The 23,647-nt window shown below is 41.2% G+C and overlaps 1 protein-coding gene and 1 non-coding gene across 7 annotated transcripts in view; one reads left to right on the top strand and one right to left on the bottom strand.

Annotated features, from left to right (window-relative positions):
- LOC132359220 (taste receptor cell protein 1-like) overlaps window positions 1-23,647 on the bottom strand; it is a 76,147-nt gene that overhangs the window by 15,893 nt on the left and 36,607 nt on the right. The window lies entirely within an intron of this gene.
- TRNAG-ACC (transfer RNA glycine (anticodon ACC)) lies at window positions 18,986-19,058 on the top strand. Its single transcript has one exon. It is a non-coding gene; the product is annotated as a tRNA-Gly (tRNA).

Raw genomic sequence — 23,647 nt, 5'->3', positions numbered from 1 at the left:
CCTTCACTCCAGGTCTTGGCAGCCCATACCTTGTTACAGACTACCTATTGGGCTGGCCAACTCCAAGCAGCCCACATCCTAGTCTTTATAGATGCTCAGTTTGGAGGAATATACCCCAACATAGGGAACCTTGTTATAGGACATAAGCTTTATAGACAACAGATCCCCCTCAAGGGAGAGCCCTGGCAATTCACTGGCACTGGTTCAAATGTCCCTTATTGGGGACCCCTTGCTCAAGGGACTGGCTTGATCAGCAACATCTGGTTAGGTGATGGGAGAGTAGAGGACACTCAAAATCCCATTAGGCAAGAGGGATTTCGGAGGACACTCTGACCCCCTTCTGACAAAAGCTTCCTGGTAAAATGTCTCCGCGATGTTGGACTTCATTTCTAGAAGTGCTCTTGGTTGCAGCTTACTCAACATGGGACAATCCTCTTCTAAGCCAGAAGAAACATCTCTGGAGTGTATCCTTAAAAATTGGAAAATTTTCGATTGGTTCAAGATGGCGGAGTAGAAAGACGTGCTCTCACTCCCTCTTGCGAGAGCACCGGAATCACAACTAACTGCTGAGTGGTCATTGACAGGAAGACACTGGAACTCACCAAGGAGGATACCCCACATCCAGAGACAAAGGAGAGCCACAGTGAGATGGTAGGAGGGGCGCAATAACAATAGAATCAAATCCCATAACTGCTGGGTGGGTGAGTCACAAACTGGAGAACACTTATACCACAGAAGTCCACCCACTGGAATGAAGGTTCTGAGCCCCATGTCAGGCTTCCCAACCTGGGAGTCCAGCAACGGGAGGAGGAATTCCTAGAGAATCAGACTTTGAAGGCCAGTGGGATTTGACTGCAGGACTTCGACAGGACTGGTGGAAACAGAGACTCCACTCTTGGAGGGCACACACAAAGTAGTGTGCACATCGGGACCCAGGGGAAGGAGCAGTGACCCCATAGGACTGAACCAGACCTACCTGCTGGTGTTGGAGGGTCTCCTGCAGAGGTAGGGGGTGGCTGTGTCTCACCGTGAGGACAAGGACACTGGCAGCAGAAGTTCTGGGAAGTACTCCTTGGCGTGAGCCCTCCCAGAGTCTGCCATTAGCCCCACTAAAGAGCCCAGGTAGGCTCCAGTGTTGGGTCACCTCAGGCCAAACAACCAACAGAGAGGGAACCCAGCTCCACCCATCAGGAGACAAGTGGAGTAAAGTTTTACTGAGCTCTGCCCACCAGAGCAACAACCAGCTCTACCCACCACCAGTCCCTCCCATCAGGAAACTTGCACAAGCCTCTTGGATAGCTTCATCCACCAGAGGGCAGACAGCATAAGCAAGAAGAATTACAGTCCTGCAGCCTGTGGAACAAAAACCACATTCACAGAAAGATAGACAAGATGAAAAGGCAGAGGGCTATGTACCAGATGAAGGAAGAAGATAAAACCCCAGAAAAACAACTAAATGAAGTGGAGATAGGCAACCTTCAGAAAAAGAATTCAGAATATTGATAGTGGAGATGATCCAGGACCTCGGAAAAAGAATGGAGGCAAAGATCGAGAATATTCAAGAAATGTTTAACAAAGACCTAGAAGAATTAAAGAACAAACAAACAGAGATGAACAATACAATAACTGAAATGAAAACTACACTAGAAGGAATCAATAGCAGAATAACTGAGGCAGAAGAACGGATAAGTGACCTGGAAGACAGAATGGTGGAATTCACTGCCGTGGAACAGAATAAAGAAAAAAGAATGAAAAGAAATGAAGACAGCCTAAGAGACCTCTGGGACAAAATTAAATGTAACAACATTCGCATTATAGGGGTCCCAGAAGGAGAAGAGAGAGAGAAAGGACCCAAGAAAATATTTGAAGAGATTACAGTCGAAAACTTCCTTAACATGGGAAAGGAAATAGCCACCCACGTCCAGGAAGCACAGAGAGTCCCATACAGGATAAACCCAAGGAGAAAGACACTGAGACACATAGTAATCAAATTGGCAAAAATTAAAGACAAAGAAAAATTATTGAAAGCAGCAAGGGAAAAACGACAAATAACATACCAGGGAACTCCCATAAGGTTAACAGATGATTTCTCAGCAGAAACTCTACAAGCCAGAAGGGAGTGGCATGACATATTTAAAGTGATGAAAGGGAAGGACGTACAACCAAGATTACTCTACCCGGCAAGGATCTTTTTCAGATTCGATGGAGAAATCAAAAGCTTTACAGACAAGCAAAGCTAAGAGAATTCAGCACCACCAAACCAGCTCTACAACAAATGCTAAAGGAACTTCTCTAAGTGGGAAACACAAGAGAAGAAAAGGGCCTACAAAAACAAACCCAAAACAATTAAGAAAATGGTAATAGGAACATATATATTGACAATTACCTTAAACGTGAATGGATTAAATGCTCCACCCAAAAGACACAGGCTCGCTGAATGGATACAAAAACAAGACCCATATATATGCTGTCTACAAGAGACCCACTTCAGACCTAGGGGCACATACAGACTGAAAGTGAGGGGATGGAAAAAGATACTCCATGCAAATGGAAATCAAAAGAAAGCTGGAGTAGCAATACTCATATCAGATAAAATAGATTTTAAAATAAAGAATGTTACAAGAGACAGGAAGGACACTACATAATGATCAAGGGATCAATCCAAGAAGAAGATATAACAATTATGAATATATATGCACCCAATATAGGAGCACCTCAATACATAAGGCAACTGCTAACAGCTCTAAAAGAGGAAATCGACAGTAACACAATAATAGTGGGGGACTTTAACACCTCACTTACACCAATGGACAGATCATCCAGACAGAAAATTAATAAGGAAACACAAGCTTTAAATGACACAGTAGACCAGATAGATTTAATTGATATTTATAGGACATTCCATCCAAAAACAGCAGATTACACTTTCTTCTCAAGTGTGCATGGAACATTCACCAGGATAGATCACATCTTGGGTCACAAATCAAGCCTCAGTAAATTTAAGAAAATTGAAATCATATCAGGCATCTTTTCTGACCACAACGCTATGAGACTAGATATCAATTACAGGGAAAAAAACGTAAAAAACACAAACACATGGAAGCTAAGCAATACGTTACTAAATAACCAAGAGATCACTGAAGAAACCAAAGAGGAAATCAAAAAATACCTAGAGACAAATGACAATGAAAACACGACAATCCAAAACCTATGGGATGAAGCAAAAGCAGTTGTAAGACGGAAGTTTATAGCAATACTATCCTACCTCAAGAAACAAGAAACATCTCAAATAAACAATCTAACCTTACACCTAAAGGAACTAGAGAAAGAAGAACAAACAAAACCCAAAGTTAGTAGAAGGAAGGAAATCATAAAGATCAGAGCAGAAATAAATGAAATAGAGACAAAGAAAACAACAGCAAAGATCAATAAAACTAAAAGCTGGTTCTTTGAGAAGATAAACAAAATTGATAAACCATTAGCCAGACTCATCAAGAAAAAGAGGGAGAGGACTCAAATCAATAAAATTAGAAATGAAAAAGGAGAAGTTACAACAGACACCACAGAAATACAAAGCATCCTAAGAGACTACTACAAGCAACTCTATGCCAATAAAATGGACAACCTGGAAGAAATGGACAAATTCTTAGAAAGGTATAACCTTCCAAGACTGAACCAGGAAGAAATAGAAAATATGAACAGACCAATCACAAGGAATGAAATTGAAACTGTGATTAAAAATCTTCCAACAAACAAAAGTCCAGAACCAGATGGCTTCACAGGTGAATTCTATCAAACATTTAGATAAGAGCTAACACCCATCCTTCTCAAACTCTTCCAAAAAACTGCAGAGGAAGGAACACTCCCAAAGTCATTCTATGAGGCCACCATCACCCTGATACCAAAACCAGACAAAGATACTACAAAAAAAGAAAACTACAGACCAATATCACTGATGAATATAGATGCAAAAATCCTCAACAAAATACTAGCAAACAGAATCCAACAATACATTAAAAGGATCATACACCATGATCAAGTGGGATTTATCCCAGGGATGCAAGGATTCTTCAATATACGCCAATCAATGTGATACACCATATTAACAAATTGAAGAATAAAAACCATATGATCATCTCAATAGATGCAGAAAAAGCTTTTGACAAAATTCAACACCATTTATGATAAAAACTCTCCAGAAAGTGGGCATAGAGGGAAACTACCTCAACATAATAAAGGCCATATACGACAAACCCACAGCAAACACCATTCTCAATGGTGAAAAACTGAAAGCATTTCCTCTAAGATCAGGAACAAGACAAGGATGCCCACTCTCACCACTATTATTCAACATAGTTTTGGAAGTCCTAGCCACGGCAATCAGAGAAGAAAAAGGAATAGAAGGAATACAAATTGGAAGAGAAGAAGTAAAACTGTCACTGTTTGCAGATGACATGATACTATACAAAGAGAATCCTAAAGATGCCACCAGAAAACTACTACAGCTAATGAATAAATTTGGTAAAGTTGCAGGATACAAAATTAATGCACAGAAATCTCTCGCATTCCTATACACTAATGATGAAAAATCTGAAAGAGAAATTAAGGAAACACTCTCATTTACCATTGCAACAAAAAGAATAAAATACCTAGGAATAAACCTACCTAGGGAGACAAAAGACCTGTATGCAGAAAACTATAAGACACTGATGAAAGAAATTAAAGATGATACAAACAGATGGAGAGATATACCATGTTCTTGGATTGGAAGAATCAATATTGTGAAAATGACTACACTACCCAAAGCAATCTACAGATTCAATGCAATCCCTATCAAATTACCAATGGCATTTTTTACAGAGCTAGAACAAAAAATCTTAAAATTTGTATGGAGACACAAAAGACCCCGAATAGCCAAAGTGGTCTTGAGGGATAAAAACAGAGCTGGAGGAATCAGACTCCCTGACTTCAGACTATACTACAAAGCTACAGTAATCAAGACAATATGGTACTGGCACAAAAGCAGAAATATAGATCAATGGAACAGCATAGAAAGCCCAGAGATAAACCCATGCACCTATGGTCAACTGATCTATGACAAAGGAGGCAAGGATATACAATGGAGAAAAGACAGTCTCTTCAATAAGCGGCGCTGGGAAAACTGGACAGCTACATGTAAAAGAATGAAATTAGAACACTCCCTAACACCATACACAAAAACAAACTCAAAATGGATTAGAGACCTAAATGTAAGACCAGACACTATAAAACTCTTAGAGGAAAACATAGGAAGAACACACTTTGACATAAATCACAGCAAGATCTTTTTTCATCCATCTCCTAGAGTAATGGAAATAAAAACAAACAAATGGGACCTAATGAAACTTAAAAGCTTTTGCACAGCAAAGGAAACTACAAACAAGACAAAAAGACAACCCTCAGAATGGGAGAAAATATTTGCAAACGAATCAATGGACAAAGGATTAATCTCCAAAATATATAAACAGCTCATGCAGCTCAATATTAAAAAAACAAACACCCCAATCCAAAAATGGGCAGAAGACCTAAATAGACATTTCTCCAAAGAAGACATACAGATGGCCACGAAGCACATGAAAATATGCTCAACATCACTAATTATTAGAGAAATGCAAATTAAAACTACAATGAGGTATCACCTCATACCAGGTAGAATGGGCATCATCAGAAAATCTACAAACAACAAATGCTGGAGAGGGTGTGGGGAAAAGGGAACCCTCTTGCACTGTTGGTGGGAATGTAAATTGATAGAGCCACTATGGAGAACAGTATGGAGGTTCCTTAAAAAAACTAAAAATAGAATTACCATATGACTCAGCAATCCCACTACTGGGCATATACCCAGAGAAAACCATAATTCAAAAAGATACATGCACCCCAATGTTCATTGCAGCACTATTTACAATAGCCAGGACATGGAAGCAACCTAAATGCCCATTGACAGATGAATGGATAAAGAAGAAGTGGTACATATATAAGATGGAATATTACTCAGCCAAAAAAAGGAACAAAATTGGGTCATTTGCAGAGACATGGATGGATCTAGAGACTGTCATACAGAGTGAAGTAAGTCAGAAAGAGAAAAACAAATATATATTAACATGTATATGTGGAACCTAGAAAAATGGTACAGATGAACCAGTTTGCAGAGCAGAAATTGAGACACAGATGTAGAGGACTAATGTATTGACACCACGGGGGGCAAGTGGCGGGGGGGTGCGGTGGGATGAACTGGGAGATTGGGATTGACATGTATACACTAATATGTATAAAATGGATAACTAATAAGGACCTGCTGTATAAAAAAATAAATAAAATTAAATTTAAAAAATACACCAAAAAAAAATTGGAAAATTTTCAAAATTGACGGGATGAAAAGGGAAAAACAAACTCTATCGTAACATTACCTGGCCCTTATATAAGCTGGGGAATGGAGAAAAATGGCCTGAAAATAGGTCTCTAAATTATAATACCATCTTGCAATTGGATCTTTACTGTCACAAGATGGGAAGATGGACTGGGGTTCCCTACATTCAAGCGTTCATGATCCTTTACCAAAAACCAGCTCTATGCAGCTCCTGTCATCAAAAGCCTGGGGAATCAGAAAACACTCCTGATGTTTTAGATGACCCCATTCTAACCTTCCCCAACTCTCAGGGGGGAAATCAAGCCCCACCTACTTCCCCGGAGCCACCTACTTCTCTGGGTCCCTCTGACCAATCCCAAACTCCACCTCGCTACGTCCCTTTATATCTTCCATTGCCCCAGGAGGGAGAGACTAGTCCCTCCAGGGTAACCTGTAGTGGAACTTCCTGTCACTCTGAATCAGGTTCAAAGTTAGCCCCCACCTCTGCCCCACAAGGCCTTTACCCCCTTCAGCACGGAGGGATGACTAGAGTGCATGTCCCCTTCTCAGTGGGAGACTTAGGAATCTGTAAGGAGATGTTTGGCAGGTTCTCAGAGAACCCTGACAATTTTAGGGATGAATTTATCAGGTTGGGGTTGACATTCTCTCTCACCTGGCAGGACATCACGGTTATTCTGGCCCACTGTCACACCCCAGATGAAAAGGAGCATATACCGAGGAAGGCCAGGGAACATGGAGATGGCCTACTGGCAACCAGTCTACACCACCATATTTATCAGGCAGGTGAGAACACAATCCCAGAACATGATCCCCACTGGGACTATGAAGATCGTCTAGGCCAGGGTAGGATGAGACATTATATCACTTGCCTATCAGAAGGAATGAAAAGGTGTAGGGTGAAGCCTGTAAATTATGATAAGGTCCGAGAGGTTACACAGGAAAAAGATGAAAACCTGGCAGTCTTCCTGAGCTGGGTGACAGACACATTCAGGAAGAACACCAATACAGACCCTGAGTCCTCAGAAGGAAGGACACTCTTGGCCATGCGTTTTATCACCCAGGGTACTCCTGATATCCAGAGAAAATTTCAAAAGCTTGAGGCTGGGCCCCAAACCCCGTTGTCAACCTTGGTAGAGGAGGCCTTCAAGGTCTAGAACAACCGAGAGTTAACACTTAACGGAGGAGGCCAATAAGGATAAGAGGCTAATAAAGAAAATGCAGCTTTTGGTTCCTCTGATCCACCCACCACCTCGAGGGGGCCCTGGAGGGTCGAGAAGGCTGGACAGACCACCAAGAAGCTGCCTGGGCCTGAACCAGTGTGCCTTTTGTCGGAAAGGGGGGCACTGGGGGGGAAATGTCCTGAGCGCCCTCTAATGGGATGCCTGAGGGGCAACTCTGACTGGCCCCAGTTCCTTGTGAATCTCTCTGATGAGAGATTCCCACACACCGACTGACGGGGCCCGAGCACCTGCCCGGCTCCAGATCCTACTCGATCGATCCTCATTACTCCAGCGGAGCCTCAGGTGACCCTTGATGTGGAAGGTAGAAGAACTAAATTTCTTGTAGACACTGGAGCCGCCTGCTCTGTTCTGACTTGGCCAGCTGTCCCCCTCTCCAACCGAGCGTACTGGGCTGGGAGTTGATGGACAGCCAAAAGTAAGGCGATTTACATCTCCCCTTGCCTGCAGAATCGGGTCCATTATTATCACTTACTCCTTTTTGTATATGCCAGAATGCCCTGTCCCTCTCCTCGGGAGAGATGTGCTAAATAAGTTAGGAGCTAGTATATTCTTAGGACAGGGTGAAGTCCAACGAGGTAGAGAATTCAGAGAATGCCATCTATTAGTAGCCCCAGATGACCCACCTGCTGGTCATTATAATTCTCCCCAAAACATCCCCCAAGGTGTTAGAGAATGAGTAGATCCTGAAGTTTGGAATACATCGGTGCCAGGGAGGGCAAAACGTGTTCCCCCAATAAAAAAAAGTTTAAGGCCTGGGAAAAATACTCCTGGAAAAGATAATATCCTTTAAAGCCTGAAGCCCTGAGGGGAATCCAACTGCTGCTCAGCAAATTCCTAAAACACTGACTCATTAGGCCCTGCCAATCCCCTTGCAATACCCCCATCCTCCCCATTCAGAAGCCTAACGGGGAATATCCGTTTGTGCAAGACTTACGAGCAGTGAATGAGGCAGCCATCCCTATTCACCCACTGGTGCCAAACCCATACACCCTCACCCATGTGCCGGGGAGCGCTCAGTATTTCTGTTTTGGACCTCACAGATGCGTTTTTCTGTATTCCCCTACATCCTTTTTGCCTTTGAATTGGATGGATGCTGACATCCTGGAGGCTACCCAGTATACCTGGACAGTGCTTCCTCAGGGTTTTCAGGACAGCCCCCATCTTTTGGGAAACATGTTAGGCAAGGGAACTGAGGAAACTGGGCCTTGAGAAGGGAACTCTGCTACAATATGTTGACGTGATTTATTGATAAGTAGTGAGACCAAACAAGATTCAGATCAAAATACCGTTAGGGTTCCAAATTTTCTGGCAAAAAGGGAATGTAAAGTCTCTTCAACCAGGGCCCAGATCTCACAGCAACAGATTCAATATTTAGGATTTCTTTTGAGCCCAGGGGCATGAGCCCTGGCCACAGATCGAAAAACAGCAATTAGTGCATTACCATCTCCAACCACAGAGGCAACTCTGAGGCTTTCTCAGGATGGCTGGGTTCTGTCGTATCTGGATTCCAAATTATGGCCTTATAGCCAAACCCCTATATGAGGCTCTAAAGGGAGAAGAAAGGGAACCCCTTCAATGGAATAAGGACTACCAGCAGGCCTTTGAGACTCAAAAGCCTGAGTTGAGCAGAGCACCAGCACTGGGGCTTCCAAATCTGGACAAGCCCTTCACCCTATACGTTCACAAGAGGTCAGGGACAGCACTAGGAGTCCTGACCCAAAAGCTGGGACGGGATCAAAGACCAGTGGCTTACTTTTCACAACAACTGGATTCAGTGGCCCTGGGATGGCCAAGCTGCCTGTGGGCAGTAGCAGCCACAGCCCTGTGGGTTAACGAGGCTTCCAAACTCATCCTGGGACAACACTTAGATGTGTTAACCCCTCATGAGGTACAATCTGTGCTGGAAGTCAAGGGACATCATTGGTTGACTGGCAGAAGGTTAACAAGATATCAGGCCCTCCTAATGGATACCCCTGACATTCCCTTAAAGGTATGCCAAACCCTGAACCCGTCAACTCTGTTTCCAGTGGTCGAGAGTGGAGACTCAGTGCATCCATGTATTGAGATCATAGAACAAACTTACTCCAGCAGGTCTGATCTTCTAGATGAGCCTCTTGACAGCCCTGAGGTCGAATGGTTTACTGATGGGAGCAGTTTTGTAGAAATGGGAACCCGAAAGGCGGGGTATGCCATAGTTAGTCTAGATGAAATTATAGAAGCCAAGGCCCTGCCACCCCAGACGTCAGCCCAGAAGGTTGAACTAATTGCATTAATGAGAGCTTTGCAATTAGGGAAGGATAAGAAATTAAATATTTTTACTGATTCTAATTATGGGTTCCATGTGCTACAGGTTCATGCTGCCATTTGGAAAGAAAGGGGAATGTTAACCCCTAGAAATTCCCCCATAAAACATAAAGATTTGATTCTGGCTCTTTTAGAAGCAGTGCAGCTCCCGACCCAGGTAGCAGTAGCCCACTGTAGGGTCCATCAGAGGGGCGGATATTTTGTGAGCCAAGGGAACAGCAAAGCTGATCAAATTGCAAAACAGGCAGCTTGATTTCAGGAACCTGAACAAATTATGGCCCCCTGAACTCCCTAGCCTTCCCCAGTATTCCCCACAGGAACAAGAAGATGCTGAGAAATGGGACTATGAGAAAGGAAGCAAAAGGTATAAAAAGGAGGCAAAAGGTATAAAAAGGAGGATAAGGTTCTAATCCCTGAGGCCCAACAGTGGAAACTCACTAAGAGCTTACATGATGCCACCGACTATGGGAGGACGCACTATGGGACTTGATGCAAAAGGCTTTTTCAGGGAAGGGGCTTAAAAGAGCAGTAAAACAAGTAACACTTACCTGTGATTTATGTGCCTGTAATAACCCACAGACCCATCCAATCCCCCCTTCGTTACTCAGGCCAATTCAATGCCAAGGGACATACCCGGGGGGAGACTGGCAGTTAGATTTCACCCAATGCCCCCATGATGAGGATATAAATATCTTCTGGTGTTTGTTGATACTTTCACAGGATGGGTTGAAGCCTTACCCTACCTGATCTGAAAAGACTATGGAAGTCTGTATGTCCCTTTTAAAAGAAATAATTCCTTGGTTTGGACTTCCAAAGTCCCTGCAGAGTGATAACAGGCCCTTTATAACCATAATCACACAGGGGTTCACAATGGCCCTAGGGATAGATTACAAGCTACACACCTCTTGGCACCCCCAGTCTTCAGGGAAGGTAGAGAAAATGAACCATACTTTAAAGAAAACCTTAGCAAAGCTGTGCCAAGACGCTCATGAACCCTGGACCAGCTTGCTTCCTACTGCACCCCTCAGGGTCCGTATAGCCCCCAGGAGTGGTCTGAGGCTTAAGCCATTTGAAATGACATATGGGAGGCCTTTTCTTACTACTGACATTGTACTGGATGAGGAAGTAAACCAGGCCCTGAGATATATTATTAATCTAGGACAAGTTCAGAAGGCAATCCAGGACTATGCACACAAAGCACTGCCAGCTCCCACTAAAAATACAGAGGAAGGAGCAGTTCCTTCACAAATAAACCCCAGGGACCAAGTTCATAAAACCTGGAAAGTTGGATCCCTGAAGACCAACTATTGCCAAAATGGAAGGTCTCCTATAAAGTAATTTTAGCCACTCCCACTGCTGTCAAACTCAAAGGATATCTAGTTGGGTACATTTGTCCACACTAAAGTTTTTACCTCCAGAAGCCCCCCAGGTCACAACAGAAGAACAATACACCTGTGAGCCAGTGGAAGATCTGAGATATCTATTCAAAAGACAGGCACCATTGACAGATAGTCTGTGTGATAACTAATACTTTCTGCTGCACCTGGATCAATGCGACAGGACAGGCAGAAGTTAATATTAAGGAAATATATGCCCGAGCAAAGTGGCTTCACAATTTTGGCAGGGGTGATACCGCCTCAGCTATCTGGTCAACAGTTAAGGAAGCCCTCCCAAAGTGAACCTGGTTCCTTCCCTTTCTAGGCCCTTTAATGGCTATTGTTGTTCTTCCCCTTTTTAGCCCTTGTTTGTTTAACCTTCTGGTTAAGGTTGTGTCTTCTAGGCTCCAACAATCTTAAGTAAGGCTCATGATGGCTCAAGGCATTCAACCCATTCCAGCGGAGAGTGGCCCAGGTCCCTACAAGTCCTTGAAACAGTCAGCAAGGGACTTCTACATCTCTAGCGTAGGCTAGGGTGTGCAGCCCATCCAGGAGGAAGAGTTTCAGAAGAAGAGACCTTCAGCCCCTTACCCCTTAAGAATAAAGGTGTAGAGTCTCTTGGGGGAAATGAGACAGGCTGGGACCTGGGACCCTTTGCTGCAGCGCCACAGTGCTGCAGTGCTTGCACCTGGTCAAACATCACCTTGAGCAACAAAATACAAAGAAACTATAAGGGACTAAAAATAACTGTGTGCATGCGCAGTTGGGGCAAATTCTGGACAACAAGATACAAAGAGACCAAAAAGCCCAACTGCCACTTCTAAAGAGACCGGAGCAAAAGCAGGGTACTGTGCATGCCGCCAGCACACAACACCACCTAAGGGGTGGGCAAACCTCCTAAGCCACCCCTCCAGCCCGAACCCTGGACATACCCCTACCTTCACTCCATATAAGGAATCAGCTCACACCACCTTGAGGGAGGGAGCTAGCAAGGGAAACTGTTACTTGTTCTCCCTCCCCCCTGCTGCAGCAGGGGCCCCAATAAAGCCTTACCTGAATTTCTTGTCTGTCCTCTAATCAATTTCTATTGATTAAGGAGGCCAAGAACCCTGGTCGGTAACATACGTATAACTGAGTCACTTTGCTGTACATAAGACATTAACACAACATTTAATTTTTTTTTTTTAATTTTTTTTTTTTTTTAGAAAGTCTGGGGCCTGGGCCCAGAAGTTTTTTTTTTTTTTTTTTTTAAGAATTTATTTATTTATTTATTTACTTATTGGCTACGTTGGGTCTTTGTTGCTGCGCACGGGCTTTCTCTAGTTGTGGCGAGCGGGTGCTACTCTTCGTTGCGGTGCACGGGCTTCTCATTGCAGTGGCTTCTGTTGTTGCGGAGCACACGCTCTAGGCGCGCGGGCTTCAGTAGTTGTGGCACGTGGGCTCAGTAGTTGCGGCTCACGGGCTCTAGAGCGCAGTCTCAGTAGTTGTGGCGCACGGGCTTAGTTGCTCCGCAGCATGTGGGATCTTCCCGGACCAGGGCTCGAACCCGTGTCCCCTGCATTGGCAGGCGGATTCTTAACCACTGCACCACCAGGGAAGCCCTAACACAACATTTTAAATCAACTATGCTTCAACAAAATTTTTTTAAAAAAGAATTACCCCTAGGCACTCAGTGAACATTGAAGAATCTTGTAATAGCATGGAAGATCCAGATCATGGATATGAGACTGATTGCAATTTAGTGATGACGTACTCGTCATTCCCCTTCCTTTCACCCTCATGTGGAAAAAGGAGCTGGGATTGCAGCAAGCAGCATGAAGCAGGAGGGAGAGAAGGTGGGGGAAAGTGACAACTTATCTCTCTGTACTTATACAGACCTATGTGGAAGATACAGAGACTTGTACTCATGTTATTCATGCAGCTGCTGCCTCTGGGCCCTCCCAGCCTATGCATGGTCTCTTCTGCTGCCCTTCACTTCCATTTCTCCTTCCCCTGAACCCCAGTCACTGTCTCGGCTGCTCCCTCATAGTTGGTTATTTTTTATTTGTAGCAGTGGGCATGTATGGGGAGGGGAGGATGTTTTTCCCAACCTCAGATACTGAGGTAGGAGATAGATGGGCCCCTGGGCTGGACAGCTGGTGTTTGTCAAGTGGAGTAAAATTGAAGTTTTGTTCTCACCCAGACACTCCAAGGACAAAGCTAGTGCAGAAGCTGAGCTCTGCTGAAGTAAAGAGATAAGATGACCACTCCTGAAGTCAAGGAAAACTTCCCCGTCTGCACATGCGCAGAAAGGCTCCTTGGGGGTCAAAAAGGGAGAGGGTGCCACCCCATAATAAGTGTGGACATACAGCCACAGGCCTCTGCAATGGAATCCATCTTAGCAAAAAGTTGTGCACGCAAGTTGGGAAGGGTCCTAGGACCAGTCAGGTGTGAAAAAAGAAACAATTGGCCAAAGGTAAACAAAGACCCGGAAGAACTGCCCTATATAAGTGATCTGAATCACCTCTTTCCTGCGCTCCTCATTAGGAAGGACGCCCATACCCTTTCTCTCTGGGTGTGTATTTCTGCCTGCTTCTGTCTTAAATAAACAAACTGTTTCTCTGTGTGCTCTCCCACTTGTTGTGCTGTGTCTCTAATAATAAACTTTGTACCTGTTCTTAGAGTTTGTGCCTCCCTGAAACATTCTTCCTTTCAATGGGGTAAGAGCCAGGGGAACTTTGCTTCTAGCCTCTAGCCTCTGGTGGGCTACTGGCTAGGATTCCTGGTTTTCATCCAGGCTACCCAGGTTCAATCCCTGGGCAGGGAATTAAGATCTCTCTTCAGCACCACTCACTGCTGTCTCTCCGAGATCAGTACCAACTGTCTTCACGTTGTTAACTCCACATACTCTTCTCTAATAAAACAAGCCAGTCAGGCATGGTTACAAAAAAAAGAGAGAAAAGAAAAAAGAAACACCCCCAGAGATTCCAGATATTGGAATCAATAGACACAGACTAAAAAATAACCATGCTTACTATGTTCAAGGAGATAAATGACTGAGAAAACTTCAAAAACTACAAAACTACAAAAAAAAAAAAAAATGGCACAGCAGATTGGAAAAAAATTTGAAGTAGAAAAGTACAATAATTAATAACCCCATGGATGGTTTTCATAGTCAATTAGACAAAAATGAAGAGAGAATTAGTGAGCTGGTAGATAGCTCAGAAGAAAATATTTGAATTAAACATGAAGAGACAAAAGAATAAAATATGCAGAAGGGAGAGTAGGAGAGACAGAGGATACACTGAGTAGATCAAATATGCCTTCAGTTGGAGTCAAAGAGGGGAAAGAGGTAATGAGGTTGAAGCAATATTTTAAAAATAATGACTGAGAATGTTTTTCAAATAATGAAGTCTTATAAATTCCAAGCAGGATAAATAAAATTAATTATACACCTAGCTACATTATGGTAAAACATCAGAAAAGCAAAGACAAGTATTTTTAAATCTTAGAAGAATTTGAGGAAAAAAGTCAGCTTGCCTTCAAAGGAGCAAGAATGAGGTTGAAAGCTGACTTCTCAACAGAAACAGCAGGAACCAGAAGACCACAGAATGACACCTTCAATGGGCTAAAAGAAAATGACTGCAGCTTCAAATTCAAGATATAGCAAAAATATATGTCAGAAAAGGAGGCAAGATGAAGATACTTGCAGACATATAAAAACTGAGAGAATCTATCACTATCAGACCTAAGAGGTACTTTCAGACAGAAGGAAATCTATCCAAGTTGGAAGGTCAGGTATGCAATAGGAAATAAAGAGATAGATAGATAGATAGATAGATAGATAGATAGATAGATTTATAAATTCACACACATGTACATCTAAATGAATATTTCTACCCCATTTTAATGAAAATTTTCTATCTATATAGAAGAAAATATAATAATCCCATTATTCATCTTCAATAATTATTGACATATAGACACTCTTGCTTCCTCTATACTCTCCACACTCTGCTTACACTGGATTATTTTACTCAAACCCCAAACTTCATATAACATCACCTATAAATAATTCAGTTTGTATATCTTCAAGATAAGGATTTTTTTTTAACAAAAGCCCAGGACTATTATGAGACCTAAAAAGTAAAATGAATAATAATTCCTTAAAATCATCAAATGTCCAGTCAGTCCATCATTCAAAGTCCAATTTTTGTCTTTTGTTTTTTCAGATGGATGTTCAAATGAAGATTCTTAAAATACCCTTTTTTTATATTTGACTAATGTGTTTCTTGTGTCTGTTTTTCAAAAATTAATTTAAAAATTTAAAAAAACTCTTTTTGTTTTAAAAATTTCAAATATGAACAAAAGGAAAAAAATAGTATAATGGACCTAGTGGGAGCGGAGCTAGGGTGGGTAAAAGGACCCTGTCCTCTGAATGTTGGAGATCATTTTTTTTTTCTTTTTTGTTTTTTTTTCTTTTGGCCACGCCATGCAGCTTACTTCCCTGACCAGGGATTTAACCTGGGCCCTTGGCAGAGAAAGCACAGAGTCCTAACCACTGGACCACCAGGGAATTCCTGGAGATCTTTTATGATTGCTGATTGCTGCTTCTGACCACAGAGGTGCAGAAAGAGAAGTGGGCAGCCATTTTTGTTGCACCTCCCCCCATTGTTGCAACCCCACCCCATCTGATGAAGTGACTTCCAAGAGATACAGAAGGTTAGCACCACTTTCACTCCCTTCATTTTTCCCCTTTTAGGAGCCAGACATTCAAAAACAACTAGAAAACTAGGATGCTCAAAAACAACTGCATATATGGGGAAAATTAGAAAGTTACTATGCATGCCCAAGGAAAGGCTCAGAAAAGACCTAAGAAGACATTAAATGTATACCTCAGGCTGATCCTCAGCACAGAGACAGGCTACATCAATTTTTAAAAAAACCCATACACACAATAAAGAAAATCAAAAACAAAAAACAGCCCTGAGGAAGGGAGAGAATCTGATTTCCAGAGTTACCACATTATTAGATTCAAATGTCCAGTGTTCAACAACAAAAAAATTGCAATGCATAAAAAGAAACTGGAAAGTATGACCCATTCAAAGAAGAAAAAAGAACTCAACAGAAACTATCTCTAAGAAAGACATAATGGCAAATATACTAGACAAAGACTTTAAAACAACTGTCTTAAAGATGCTCAAAGAACTAAAGGAAGATGGGAGAAAGTCGAGAAAATGATGTGTGAATAAAATGGAAATATCAATAGAGAGATAGAAAACCTAAAAAGGAACCAAGAAGAAATTCTGGAGCTGTAAGTAAAATAACCAAAATGAAAAATTCACTAGAGCAATTCAAAGGCAGATTTGAACAGGCAGAAGAAAAAACTTGTGAACTTGAAGACAGGACAAAGGAAGTTATCAAGGCTGAGGAACAGAAAGAAAAAAGTATGAAGAAAAGTGAACATAGCCCAAGGGACCTGTGAGATACCATCAAGTGGATATCATATATACTGTGGGAGTCCCAGAAGGAGAAGAGGGAGACAAAACAGCCAAGAGAATATTTGGAGAAATAATGACTGAAAGCTTCACAAATTTGATGAAAGACATGAATATAAGTGTCCACGAAGCTCAATGAACTCCAAGTAAGATGAACTCAAAGAAGACCCACACAGAGACACATTATAACAAACTTTCAAAAGACAAAGTGAATCCTGAAAACTGCAAAAGAGATGCAAATAAATACATGGGATTCTCAAAAAGATTATCTGCATATTTCTCATCAGAAAAGCCAACGGGCTTCCCTGGTGGCACAGTGGCTAAGAATCCACCTGCCAATGCAGGGGACACGGGTTCGAGCCCTGGTCTGGGAAGATCCCACATGCCACAGAGCAACTGAGCCCCATGCGCCACAACTACTGAGCCTGTGCTCTAGAGCCCATGAGCCACAATTACTGAGCCCGTGTGCTGCAACTAATGAAGCCTACGTGCCTAGAGCCTGTGCTCCACAACAAGAGAAGCCACCACAATGAGAAGCCTGAGCATTGCAACAAAGAGTAGCCCCTGCTTGCCGCAACTAGAGAAAGCCTGCATGCAGCAACAAAGACCCAATGCAGCCAAAAATTAAAAAATAAAATAAAAAATAATAATAAAATAAATTTTTAAAAAAAAGAAGAATTGGAGCCAAAGAAGACAGTGGGCCAATATACTCAAAGTGCTAAAAGAAAGAAAGAAAAAAAAAAACTGTCAGTGAAGAATCCTATATCCACAAAAATGGTCCTTCGAAAGGGAGGGAGAGGGAGTTCCTTGGTGGCCTAGTGGTTAGGATTCTGGGCTTTCACTACCATGGCCCAGGTTCAATCCCTGGTCGGGGAACTGAGATCCTGCAAGCTGTGCAGCCCAGCAAAAAAAAGAGAAAACAAAAAAAAGGGAGGGACAAATCATGACATTCCCAGATAAACAAAAGCTGAGGAAGTTTGTGACCACTAGACCTGGCCTGCTCAAGAAATGCTCAAGAGAGTCCTGCAAAGTGAAATGAAAAGACACTAGACAGTAACTCAAAGCCATATGGATAAATAAAGATCACAATATAAGTAAATATATAGGCAATTATAAAACCCAGTATTATTGTAACAGTGGTTTGCAACTGCACTTCTTGTTTTCTACAAGATTTAAGAGACTAATGCATTTAAAAGAATTATTAGCTTTTTGTTTCAGGCACACAATGTACACAGATGTCATTTTGTGACAACAACCAAAAGAGGTAGGGACAGAGCTGTAAAAGAAAAGAGATTTTGGACTTCCCTGGTGGCGCAGTGGTTAAGAATCCACCTGCCAATGCAGGGGACATGGGTTCAAGCCCTGGTCTGGGAAGATCCCACATGCTGCAGAGCAACAAAGCCCATGCACCATGACTACTGAGCCTGCACTCTAGAGCCCGTGCTCGGCAACAAGAGAAGCCACTGCCGTGAGAAGCCTGCACACCGCAAAGAAGAGTAACTTCCACTCGCCACAACTAGAGAAAGCCCACAAGCAGCAACGAAGACCCAACACAGCCAAAAATAAATAAAATAAAAAATAAATTAATTTTTTAAAAAACAGAGATTTTGCATGTTATTGAGGTTAAACTTGTACAAATTCAAGTTAGAGTGTTATAACTTTATGATGTTAAATATAATCCCCATGGTAGTCACAAAGAAACTAGCTAAAGTATATACACAAAAGGAAATGAGAAAGGAATTTAAACATTTCGCTACCAAAAGTTGACTAAAGAACAAAAGACAGGAATTCAGGAAATGAGGGACAAAAAGGCTTAGGGCCTATAGAAAACAAATAACACAATGACAGAAGTAAGTCCCTCCTTATCAGTAATTACTTTAAATGTAAGTAGATTAAATTCTCCAATGAAAAGACAGATTGGAAGATTGGAAAAAAACACATGGCCCAAATATACAAGGGACTCACTTGAAATTCAAAGACACAAACAGGTTGAAAGTGAAAAGATGGAAAAAGATATTCCGTGCAAATAGTAAACAAAAGAGAGCAGGACTGGCTATACAAATATCAGACAAAATAGACTTTAAATAAAACAAGTTTACAAGAAGCAAAGAAGGACATTATATGTTAATAAAATGTTCAATACAGCGAAAAGATATAACAATTATAAAAATTTATGGGACTTCCCTGGTGGTCCAGTGGTTAAGACTCTGCGCTACCAGTGCAGGGGGCCCAGGTTCAATCCCTGGTCAGGGAACTAGATCTTGCATGCCGCAACTACACACATGCTGCAACTAAAGATCTCACATGCTGCAACTAAAGATCCCACACGTTTCAATGAAGATCCTGCACATTGCAACAAAGATCCCACATGCTGCAACAAAGGTCCAGCAGACCCAAATAATTAAATAAATAATTTTTAAAAAATTTATGCACCTAATGACAGATCAAATATATGAAGCAAAACTGACAGAATTGAAGGACAAAATAGACAGTTCTATAATAATAGTTGGAGACTTCAATACCCCTCTCACAATAATAGAACAACCAGATAGAGGGTAAGTAAGGAAATCAAGGATTTAAACACAATAAACTAACCAGATCTAATAGAACACTCCACCCAACAACAACAGCATATGCATTCTTTTCAAGTGCACATGGGAAATTTTCCAGGATGGACCATATGTTAGGCCACTAATTAAGTCTCAATAGATTTAAAAGATATCATACAATGTATCTTCTCTGACCAAAATGGGATGAAGTTAGAAATCAATAACATAAAGAAAACTGGAAAATTCACAAAATTGTAGAAACTAAACAACATACTTTTAAGCAATTAATGAATCAAAGAAGAAATCAGAAGGCAAATTAGAAAATACTTACAGCCAAATGAAAATGAAAACACAATAACCAACACTTATGGGACTCCCCAAAAATGGTACAAAGGGGGAAATTTATAGCTATAAATGCTTACATTAAAAAAACAAGGAGGGACTTCCCTGGTGGTCCAGGGGTTAAGAATCTGCCTTCCAATGCAAGAGACACAGGTTCGATCCCTGGTCGGGGAACTAAGATCCCACATGCTGTGGGGCAACTAAGTCCATGCACTGCAACTAGAGAGCCCACGAGCCGCAACTACTGAGCCTGCGTGCTCTAGAGCCTGCATGCCACAGCTAGAGAGACGCCTGTGCACCACAATGAAGAGCCCACGTGCCACAACTAAGACCCGACGCAGCCAAAAATAAATAAATAAATATTTAAAAAAATAAAAAACAAGAAAAATGGACTTCCCTGGCAGTCCAGTGGTTAAGACTCCAAGCTTCCACTGGAACTAAGATCCCACATGCCATGCAGCCAGAAACAAAAAACAAAAAAACAAAAACAAACAAACAAGAAAGATCTCAAATCAATAACCTAACTTTACAATGTAAGAAACTAGAAAAAGAACAAACTAAATAGAAGGAGGGAAAGGAAGGAAAAGAAAAGGAAAGGAAAGACAAATAAAGATGGAACAGAAATAACTGAAATACACTAGTTCCAGGTCTGGAGTTTTGCCCAAGATCACAGAATTCAGCAGGTGATATAATTAGGACCAGAATCTAATTTCAACTAGATTTTTTTCTAGGGAAAAATATGTTTTTTAACTTTTTATTTTATATTGGAGTATAGTTGATTAACAATGTTTTGATAGTTTCAGGTGTACAGCAAAGTGATTCAGTTATACATATACATGTGTCTATTCTTTTTCAAATTCTTTTCCCATGTAGGTTGCTACATAATACTGAGCAGAGCTCCCTGTGCTATACAGTAGGTCTTTGTTGGTTATCCATTTTAAATATAGCAGTGTGTACATGTCAATCCCAAACTCCCTAACTATCCCTTCCCCTGACCCTTCCCTGCTGTTAAAATAACTGAAATACAGATTAGAAAAACAATAGAGAAAAATCGATGAAACCAAAAAGTTGATTCCTCAAAATAATCAACAAAATTGACTAACTTTTAGCTAGTGGACTAAGAAAAAAAGACTCAGATTACTAAAATTGGAAATGAAAGTGGTGACATTACTAATTCTGCAGAAATAAAAAAGATTATAAAGGTATTATGAAAACTTGTATGCCAAAAAATTGGATAACCTAGATGAAATGGAAAATTTCCTAGAAACACAAAACCTACCAAGATTACATCATTAAGAAATAGAAAATCTGAACAGACCTACAACTAGTAAGGGGACTGAATCAGGAATCAAAAATCTACCAACAAAGAAAAGCCATGGACCTGATGGATTCACTGGTGAATGCTCCCAAACATGTAAAGAAGAACTAATACCAATCTTTCTCAAAGTTTTCCAAAACATTGAACAGGAGGGATACTTCCTAACTCATTCTGAGGCCAGCATTACCCTGATACAAAAGACAAAAAAAGACACTATGAAAAAACCACAGACCTGGAAGTGGAATTGCTTATGAACACTGATGCAAAAATCCTCAACAAAACACTAGCAAACAGAATTCAGCAGCATACTGAAAGAATTATACACTAAGACCACAAAGGATTTACTCACGGAATGCAAGGATCATTCAACATACAAAATCAATCAATAAGCCACATCAACAGAATGAAGGGAGAAAAACCACACTATCATCTTAATTGATGCAAAAATAAACAAAAAACATAAAAGCATTAGACAAAGTTCAAACATGCTTTCATAATAGAAACACTTAAGAAAATGGGAATAGAAGGAAAGTATTTACACATAACAAAAGCCATATATGAAAAACCCACAGCAAACATAATACTCAATGGTAAGAGACTAAGAGCTTTTCCTGTAAGAGTAAGGCAAGGATGCCCACTTTCACCACGTCTACTCAACATAGTACTAGAAGTTCTAGGCAGAGCAATTTGGCAAGAAAAAAAATAAAAGGCATCTAAGTTGGAAAGGAAGAAGTACCATTATCTCTCTTTGCAAATAATCTTATAAGTTGAAAATCCTAAAGCTCCCACCAAAAAACCCTGTTAGAACTAATAAACTAATTCAGCAAAGTAGCAGGATACTAAGTCAATGCAGAAAATCAGTTGCATTTCTATACGCAATGTGCAATCTGAAAAGAAAATCATAAAAGCAATTCCATTTACAGTAGCATCAAAGAGAATAAAATGCTTAGAAATCGATTTAACCAAGGAGGTGAAAGACTTGTACAGTGAAACATACAAAACACTGCTGAAAGAAATTTAAGAGATATAAATAAATAAAAACACATCCCATATTCATGGATTGGAAGACTTCGTATTGTTAAAATGTCAATATTACCCAAAGTGATCTACAGATTCAATGCAATCCTAAAAAATTTCAATGACTTCTTTTTCAGAGATAGAAAAACCCATCCTAAAATTCATATGGAATCTCAAGGAACCCCAAATAACCAAGACAATCTTGAAAAAGAAGAACAAAGTTGGAGGATTCACACTCTGATTTCAAAACCTACTATAAAGCTACAGTAATCAAAACAGGGTAGTATTGGCATAAAGACAGACATATAGACTACTGGAATAGAATAGAAAACCCAGAAATAAATCCTTTCATATATGGTAAAATGATTTTTAACACGGGATCCAAGACTATTCAATGCGGAAAAGACAGTCTTTTCAACAAATGTGCTGGGAAAATTAGATATCCATATGCAAAAAATGAAGTTAGCTAAAAATGGATCAAGGACATAAATGTAAGACCTAAAGCAATAAACTCTTAGAAGACAACACAGAAGTTTCACAACATTGGATTTGGCAATGATTTCTTAGATATGACACCAAAGGTACAAGAAAAAATAGACAAGCTGAACTTCATGAAAATTAAAAGTGTCAGAGGACACTATCCACAGACTAAAAAGGCAAACCACAGAATGGGAGAAAATATTAGCAAATCATACATGTGATAAGGGATTAACATACAGAATATATAGAAAACTCCCAAAACTCAACAACAACAACAAAAACAACCAGATTTGGAAATGGGCAAAGGAATTGAATAGACATTTCTCCAAAGAACATATACAACTGGCCAACAAGCATATGAAAGATGCTCAACCTCACTAATCATTAGTGAAACACAAATCAAAACTATAATGAGATACCTCACACCCATTAGGATGGCTAGTATTAAAAAAAAAAATACAACACGTGTTGGCAAGGATGTGGAGAATATTTTTTATTGAAGTACAGTTGATTTATAAAGTTATGTTAGTTTCTTTTTTTTATAAATTTATTTATTTATTTATTTTTGGCTGCATTGGGTCTTCATTGCTGTGCACGGGCTTTCTCTAGTTGCGGCAAGTGGCTTCTCATTGTTGTGGCTTCTCTTGCTGTAGAGCACAGGCTCTAGGTGTGTGGGCTCAGTAGTTGTCGCTCGTGGGCTCTAGAGCTCAGGCTCAGTAGTTGTGGCACATGGGCTTAGTTGCTCCACAGCATGTGGGATCTTCCCGACCAGGGCTCAAATCCCTGCATTGACAGGTGGATTCTTTTTTTTTTTTTTTTTTTTATTTATTTTATTTATGGCTGTGTTGGGTCTTCGTTTCTGTGTGAGGGCTTTCTCCAGTTGTGGCAAGCGGGGGCCACTCTTCATCGCGGTGCGCGGGCCTCTCGCTATCGCGGCCTCTCTTGTTGCGGAGCACAGGCTCCAGACGCGCAGGCTCAGCAATTGTGGCTCACGGGCCCAGCCGCTCCGCGGCATGTGGGATCTTCCCAGACCAGGGCTCGAACCCGTGTCCCCTGCATTGGCAGGCGGATTCTCAACCACTGCGCCACCAGGGAAGCCCTGACAGGTGGATTCTTAACCACTGCACCACCAGGGAA

The sequence above is a fragment of the Balaenoptera ricei genome, chromosome 2 (assembly GCF_028023285.1).
Source record: "Balaenoptera ricei isolate mBalRic1 chromosome 2, mBalRic1.hap2, whole genome shotgun sequence".
In the NCBI taxonomy this organism is placed as follows: Eukaryota; Metazoa; Chordata; class Mammalia; order Artiodactyla; family Balaenopteridae; genus Balaenoptera; species Balaenoptera ricei.
The sequence above is the reverse complement of the archived record's forward strand: the minus strand, read 5'-3'. Positions and strand labels throughout refer to the sequence as shown.